Source organism: Oxyura jamaicensis, chromosome 1 (genome assembly GCF_011077185.1).
Source record: "Oxyura jamaicensis isolate SHBP4307 breed ruddy duck chromosome 1, BPBGC_Ojam_1.0, whole genome shotgun sequence".
Classification (NCBI taxonomy): Eukaryota; Metazoa; Chordata; class Aves; order Anseriformes; family Anatidae; genus Oxyura; species Oxyura jamaicensis.
Genome location: NC_048893.1, coordinates 27,577,710 through 27,585,767, shown reverse-complemented (window position 1 = coordinate 27,585,767; position 8,058 = coordinate 27,577,710). Strand labels below are relative to the sequence as shown.

Here is an 8,058-nt window from a genome sequence, read left to right as displayed (position 1 = left end):
TTCTTTTTTTTTTTTTTTTTTTGCATTCCCAACAAAACACATACACACAGGCGGCACACTCCGCATACAGCCAGACCCCCGCACGCCGGGGGAGGGAGGGAGCGAGGCAGCGGCAGGCAGCGCCAGCCTGCGGGAGGGGCGCCAGGCACCGCACCCGCGGAGGGCCCCCCCCCGGGGGGGGGGGGCGGGCCGCCCGCCCGCTGGGCCGGGCGGGGGCAGCGGCGGCTCCGCCCGCAGAGACTTTGCATGTGCGCGCCCGTGTGCGCGGCTCCGCTCGCCCTTTTTCTCTCGGTGTCAGCTCGTCGGGACGCCCTGCACGGTGTCTCCTCCCGGTAAGTGTTCCCCCCTCCACCCCCCGCCAATCCCCCGCACACACCCGTCCCCTCCTCCCCCCGCAATCCGGTGTGACTCGCTGCTTCCCCCCGCTCTCTCCCCCCCCCCCCCCCCCCCCTCAGGCTCCGTTGCTCACTCACTTGCCGCGGGAAAGTTTGGCCAGTGACATGTGTCAGCTCCCCCGGCGCCTGGGGGCACCGCTCCCGAAAACGCACCGCCTGCGAGGGGGCCGCTGAGCCGCGGGGGGGGGAGGGGGGGGCGCTGCCCCGGCCGGAGTTTGGGCTGCGCCGGAGTTTGGGCTGCGCCCGGGTCCCTTTCTCTGCACCCTCCCCCGGGTCCCAAACCCACTTTCCCCAAATCTGCCGGGGCTGCGGTGCCAAGCACCACTGCTGCCCCGCACCCGCGTCCCCCCGGCCGCCCCCCCGCGTAATTAAAACCAAACAACCTGTAGCCTTCCCGTGCGGGACCAGAAATGCAAGGCAGGGAGGGCTCGGGGCCGGGCTTCACAGGGAGCGTTTCCAGAGGAGGCTCGGCAGTCCTTGTCTCGCTTCCCCCGCTTCCCCGTTTGTGTTGTTTCCCTTTTTTTTTCTTTTTCCCCTCTTTTTTTTTATTATTATTATTATTATTATTATTATTAAGACCTCCCCAGCAGACAGCCGGGGTGAAGAAACGTGTCACGTTTCTCCTTTGTGTGCTGCCTGCCTGCCGGAGGGAGAAGCGAACAGCCTCCCCCCACTCCGCCTCCCTCTCGTCCTCCGAGCGCGGAGGGGAGGCCGGGGCCCCCTCCCGGAGCTGGCCGCCCCCTCGGGGCTAACCCGGGGCGCCCCCGCAGGCTCGGGTGGGGAACCGCGGGGCCTCCTGCGCCTGCCGACGGCTTTAGCCCCCTCCCCTTATACACCTTCTCCCCTCCTCCCCCCCCAAAAAAGCCAAAAAAAAAAAGCCTAAAACCAGGGATTAATAAATAATGCTGCTGGAGCTGCGGAGTTCCGCAGGCGGCCTCCGTGGCTGGGTGCGTGGGGGCCTTGCCTTGAAATTGGCTCTTGAAATTCAAGAGGTCCGCAGGACCTGGAAAGTTTTGAAAGTTTAATTTTTTATTTTATTTATTTATTTATTTTTCGGAGAAGGGAGACCGCGGCGGTGAGGCATGCCCTGAGGTGTTTGCTTTTCAAGTCGGGAGTGCCGGGGTAAGGACGAGGAGGGGAGGGAGAGGCGAGCGCCGTGCCCGCCCCGCCGCCTGCCTGCCCCGCAGCGCGCTGCTTGCTCGCCCCGCGGAGCGCTCGGCCTCTGCCCGCACAGCCGCTGCCACCCAGCTGCGCTTGCATGGCAAAGGTAAAGACAGCCCGCTAGGCGATTTATTTTTTATTTATTTATTTATTTTCACCCTGCAGATGTCAGGTTCAGCAGGCTGCGGGCCCGTTTACCAGCGCAGCCCCTGGCTGGGCACTGGTGAGGTCCTAGGATGGCGTTGCTGGCATGGGGTGCAGGTTGGGTTGTGTGTGGGCAGGGTCTGTTGGCAGGAGAGCGCTCATTCAGACCTCGCAAGAGCAGTCCGGAGAGAAGGCTGCTCTATACTCAGGGGAAAAATAATATCAAAAGTCCCTAAATTTATACTATCGTCGCCTGTACGTACATAGTGCAGAGCTGCAGATGGAAGCACACACAGTAATCGCTACCTGCGAATCGCTTCTATTTTTACAAAGCCTCATTTTTTTATATACTTTCTTAAAGCAGAAAAACACAGAAGGTCCCCTTCCAAAGAGGATTTCCCCTGGTCTTTTCCCTGCATGAAAGCCCCTATCCAAAACTCCCTCGAGACAGCAGGAAGCTTTCTGTTGACATCAGTGGGAATCACTCTGTTGACTTGATGCCCTTGGATTAGGCCCTTGGAAATTTCGTTACCAGTCTGGGACTAGGAAGCTGTGCACTGTGTCTGTGCTCCCATGTTAATCTGTGGGGGGGAAAAAGAAGTCAGATAAAGTTTAAGAGATTTTGACACGTTTAATATTTTTTTTCCTGTGCTAGGTAATTTAAAACCATTAAGGAAAAACATTATTGCTAGTAATATTACTCTAAAGAAAATATGATTAATTATTAAATCCTCTTGTCTAATGCTACACTAAACCGTTTCGAGTGAGATACAGATTTTAGTGTTCTGATTAGTATTTATTTTTCATTTAAGGCTTTCCCTGACTATAATAATTTGTTCATATTTAGTATAGATGTATAAAAGATGCCTATTTTGCACTTATTCACTGTTTTAACGTTATTCTTTCAAAACAGTAGTGTTCTGTAACATTTTTGTATACTTAAATCATTTATTTAACTTCTTGGAATAGTGAATTGCTAAATAGTTGAGGGAAAGGAAACAGTGTTTCAAATAGAGCATTCCCAAAAATACACAGAGTAGCCTTCATGCCAATCGATAGGTCACTTAGTGACATACAAAATGATTCATAATTAACTATTCTGATCTATTTTAATACCTAGGACCTGGAATGGGCTGCTTCATGTGCGGTCTTACTAGTGTAGGCTGTAAGATTTAACAGTAACATTAACCTGCAAGCTTGTGCAGAATCAATTGTATAAATATTTGGGTATTTCTTTGTTTTTAGTTTAACCTCAGGGATTCTTAGCTTTTGTCACAAGACCTTTGTTTGAGTAAAGTGTTGGTAACATTTGGCAGAGGAGAAAAATTAAATGCTCTGTAGCTTTCTCTTCAGTGTAAATTTGTGTAAAATTACGAAAGGTTCTGTAAGGAGCAACCTAATTAGTGTTTACAGAGTGTGAGGAAGAGTAAAGCAAGTATGTTGAGTTCAGGATATTTTAATTAATCAATACATGGCACTATTTTTAAACCACAGTAGGGTCTGTACCATAGCTAGGTTTTTTGAAGATTTTTGAAGTGACTGATTTTTTTTAGTAGTCATCTGTTGCTTAATACATTTTTAAGCTTTCTGTAATAAAATGCACCAAAACTATAATTTTAAGATTAAGGTTATATTTGCTCAGAAATGTTCTTGATGGACTTCAATGTATTTTAAAATATTACTATAGCATAGGCTTTGTTTTCTGGACTGGTTTACACGAACTAGAATAAGCTATTTATATTCTGAATATACCTGATTCAGCATTGCAGGCACAGGAGTTATTCAAGGCTTGTGGGCTGAAAACAATAGAAAACTTCTGAGATCTGATCTGTGCTGTGGCAGTGTTTTGCTATGTGTCATTGAAAATGTCACTTAACCTCTTTGTTTTTCGTCATCAAAATGTGAGGACTGGTATTTATCTATCTTTCTGATAGGGTGATTAATTTATATTTCTTGAATTCTGAAGGCCCTTTTGTTCCTTTTTTTTTTTTTTTTTCCAGGTTTATTTTGGAGAAATTTAGTTCCGATAGTGGTTTAAAAAGGAATGGTTGGTGGGAGTCACCATGTTTTTTCTTTGTGAGTCAGATCATGAAGAGGTCACTTGCTTGTAGGGATTGAAAATGATTTAGGACATAGGTCACTGAGAAGTACTAATGGAGTGATTTTGACTGGAGAAAACAGCAAATCACCCTGAAACTCAAAAATGTTATCAACTTGGTTATGAAATACTAATTTTTGGTACACTTCAAGTGATTACTCTTTTTAAACTCTGTGGCAGCTAGTGGGTCTAGAAGTAATGCGAATTATCTATTTTTTTCTCAGCCACTGTAGCATACCTCTCAACTAATCCTCATTAAAAGGAATGCTTGTCATTTAGATTCCTGTTCTCTGTCCTATTTTGATTTGAAATCTATCTTGATTTCATGTGTAAATTAGTGGCACCAGAAAAACTGAAGAAAAAAAGTTGAAAATTTAGAACAGGTTATATCCAGTAAAGTAACCTCAGTATCATAGTTCAACGTTATTTGTTTGGAGGTTTGCTTCCACATCAGCTCTGTCACAGAATAAACATACTTACCTTAGTGCGAGTGTTTCCAAAGCTAGTTTTAAACTCAAATTTCAAAACTGCTAGATTGGCATTAAAACAAGGAGCAGTCCCACAAGTATCATTTAACACTGATAATCTTTTCTTCTCCTTTTTGAGGCTCTCAGTAGTTTAATGACACTTACTACCTTTTAAATCTTCCAAGATGTATACTTCAAATGATAGGAGGCATCTATATCCTTTGATGCAAGATTTGCATCTGTTTTGGCTTTTCAGCTTGCTATTTTTTTTTCTTTCAATTTCTGCTATATTTGCATTTTAAGGGCAAGACAATGTTTTGTGTCAGGAAGCTGGATTTAAAAGTGCCAGCAATAGCTCGTCTGTGCTGTCATCAGTGAAGTAGCTGAAAATAATCTTTTTAATGAACAGTTGCTTCGACGTTCACCGGTGCACCAAAGTGATGTTTGGGGTGATGCTGGAAAGTAAGTTTGCTCTCCAGAGAGTGAGTTATGCATGGAATGGCATTTAATATCATGTTTTCAGTTCCCATTCCAAGGCAAATTAAACTGAAATGTTAAGCATGTTGTATTATACTACCAACTATATTAAGCATTTTTAGTGAATTGTAAAGGTTGTTCAGAGAGTGTTGTAGGCTTAACTTTTTATCCATTCACTTAGCTATTTCGTCTTCCTGCAAATAGTAATCACACATCCTCCTCCTTACAGCTGCAGTTGGAAAGGGTTTCGCTGCAGTTGGTTTCACATTTAAATATGTGCGCTAGTCAGGCTTGCTGCTGTGGGCAGAGCCGAGCCCTTGGATGCCGTGAGCGGCACGCTCCACGGGCCCGAAGTTTGGATGCCTGTCACCGACGGCGGCAGAGGGCTTTGCTGGGGCTGTAGATAACAGAGGTGACTTTCTGACTGATGAGGCTGTGCGAGGGAACGGGCAGGTAGGTTGAAGTGATAGGCAGCCACTTCATTCAGCAGGCGGCAGGGGTCTTTGCTGCCCTGTCCCCCCACCCACCTCCTGTAGTGAGAGAGAAGTTTCTGGTCCGCTGGTGGCTGCAGACCCTATGCTCAGTGTGCCCTTGGACCTCTGCATGCCCCAGACCATGGCTGCAAATTGCATCAAATTAAGCATTTCGACAAATTGCTGAGTTCAGCCCCGTTTAAGCTAGTTTGCCTGCAGGATGTTGTGAGGAAGGCACGACTGCAGCAGGCCTGTGCCAACTCCATCCGCCTGGGAGGTAGCCTGTCCTCTCTGTTGTTGGGCCCCAAACTGGAAATGTGTTTGAAGAGTGACATTTTGAGGCTAGATGATATATCATTATATAACTAGGAAGTTTTTGTTTTGTTTTGTTTTGTTTTGTTTTGTTTTTTTAAGCATGTTGCTTCTTTGGGTAAGTATTTACATTTTTATGAAAAAAATTCTGTACCTCATAAGACTGATGTTTTACTGAAGGAATATGCACAGTCCTATTGAAAGTCACTTGTTTTTGCTCTCATAATGTGATGCATATTTTGCAACTTTGATCAGAATTTCTCAAAAATTTAAATACTGATTTATTCAATTATCCAGCTTCTGTGTTTCAGCCTAAAACAGCATGGCACATATTTTAAAAATGTGGATTATGTATTTGAGGTAGTTTGAATTTGTGTGTTTAAGATAATTTGACGAATTATGTATCTGACACATGCAGGCATTAAAACACTGTGATCTTAACAGATGTAACCACTATTATTTTGGTGATCTGTCCTCTGGGAGAAGGAAGGGGAATGGCTGTACAAGCTCCGTGTGCTAAGCTGCTTCTCCCACTAGGCCAAGTTGGATAACTCAGTTTGCAAACTAAGGAACCTGTGTTCATAGTGGTAGTCTCTGAGCTGCTGAGTTATTTCAAGCATAATATTGTGCTAAGGATCTATCAGATGTTGAATTTAAATTTGCCCAGGAATGGCTGAGAAAATCTAAAAGAGGTGAATATATCCCTAAACACCATTTAAACCCCAGCGTTCAGTCAAAGCTAAATCTTGTTGTAAAAAAGTTGCTCTCAATTATTTTGTCGATTTCTCTTTTAGTAACTCTTACTGTTAATATTTGGGAGGCTCAATGTTCTTCTGACATTGTAACCCACCTGGTAAAAAAAAAAAAAAAAAAAAAAAAAAAAGTTGTGAAGTTGTGGATAATCACATGCACTAAAACCTGCAGTTGACGTTTATCTGCTTGGAATTTAGATCAGAAACTGTCAAGTTTTACCACTTGCAAATAATGTAAAGGAAATTTTAAGGGGTAGCTGTGGGAAGCCACGAAGGGCTTTGGAAAGGAGAGTGACAACACAAAAACAACAAAGATTTGGGAGTGCTGTGGAAAGCGGCCAGAGAAAACATGTGATTGGGACAGAGCCAGCCAGCGTGGTGAGGGGGGAGCCGCCAGGAAAGTGTGGTTTTGCAGGAGAAAAGGCAGCGTGATTTTTATCTGATGGTCAATATCTGAAATGCATTTTTCACCATAACTACATTTAAGAGAAGGAGCAACCACCTTTCTCCATGGCAGCGTTCTGCATGCAGTCAGGCGCAGTTTTAGCAGGCACAGAGGAGTTACATCAGTTGACTCTGGTCAAAGCTTGGGCGTTAAGAGTGCTGTAAACCATTTCAAAAAAATACTTCGGTTTTGTCATTTACAGTGTGTGTTACAGTATGTGTCTTTGAAAACTTATTTATTAGTTGTTGTGCTAGAAGTTGATGTTTAATTAGTGCAGTGCTAAGCATCACTTTCCTGTATGGCAGAGCTCTTTTGAAGACAAAGGGGAAGAAAAGTGTATAGAAAACAGAGGCTAGTATCTTTTGGAGTCTAAAACACAGTAATTGAAATATTTATGATTCAAGGCACTACTCAGTGAGAGAATACAGACGGGATTGTGGTTTCATTACAGTACTTACAGTATTCTCATGACCTAAAAATGAAAACACAAAAACCTAATGCAGTCAGGTGTGCACAGACTGCAGAGATGTGCATAGCTGATGAACTGTTATGTTTTCTACTTGTGTCAATATGTTTTTGTCTTAGTGTAAGCAGATATTTAATTCAGATAAGGAATAAACTATTATCCTATGTACAGCACAGTAAACATAAGAGACAGAGTGCTGAAGACTCCCAGGTATGTGGTAAAAATGATTCTTCAGTTGAAAATTAATTTGTGGAATATATGGGTGCTAAAGCTGTGTAAATATTAGGATGTTGTTTTGCTAAAGATCACGTAATGCTTTGCCCAGAAATTCACTCAGACTCATTTGTTACCAGTCTTGAATGCATGTAAATTACTTTTAATGTTGTGATGATGCCTGCAAATTGTTTTCAGTACACAATAACTGCCAGTGTACGTTGAAGAATATATGTGGTCAGTAGTTCATAAGATAACTATGTTGAATATGCAGAAGAAGTATCACACAATGTCATAAATCCTTGCACATTCTTGTGCTTAATAAGAAGGAATTAAAGTGTATTGTGACAGAAACTTGGACATATTTGGTATTTAATTCTATTTTAAGTGAATGATGTATTGTGGAAGAGTTTAAGATGTGTTTAACCTTGGAAGTGTTGACCAGTCTGTTCCTGGGCCTCTGTTTATGATTGATCTGGAAAGGGTGTGAAGTGTACCAGAGCAACTGGAATTTTGTATCTTTTGAACTTGCACATGGCAAGTTTTAAAAAAATGTAAGTTGTTTTCTTTTTCTTTCTTTCTTTCTTCCTTTCTTTCTTTCTTTCTTCCTTTCTTTCTTTCTTTCTTTCTTTCTTTCTTTCTTTCTTTCTTTCTT

General features: G+C 43.5%; 1 protein-coding gene across 14 annotated transcripts in view; it reads left to right on the top strand.

Moving 5' to 3' along the window:
* The first annotated feature begins 12 nt into the window (after positions 1-12).
* FOXP2 (forkhead box P2) overlaps positions 13-8,058 on the top strand; it is a 438,294-nt gene continuing 430,248 nt past the window's right edge. For 12 of the 14 annotated variants that reach the window (XM_035333519.1, XM_035333508.1, XM_035333584.1 and 9 more), the window contains exon 1: positions 14-332. The gene's annotated coding sequence lies outside the window, so the exon portion shown is untranslated. Of the gene's footprint in view, positions 333-8,058 lie in introns of all 14 variants that reach the window. The other 2 variants (XR_004752970.1, XR_004752973.1) reach the window with 1 other exon arrangement.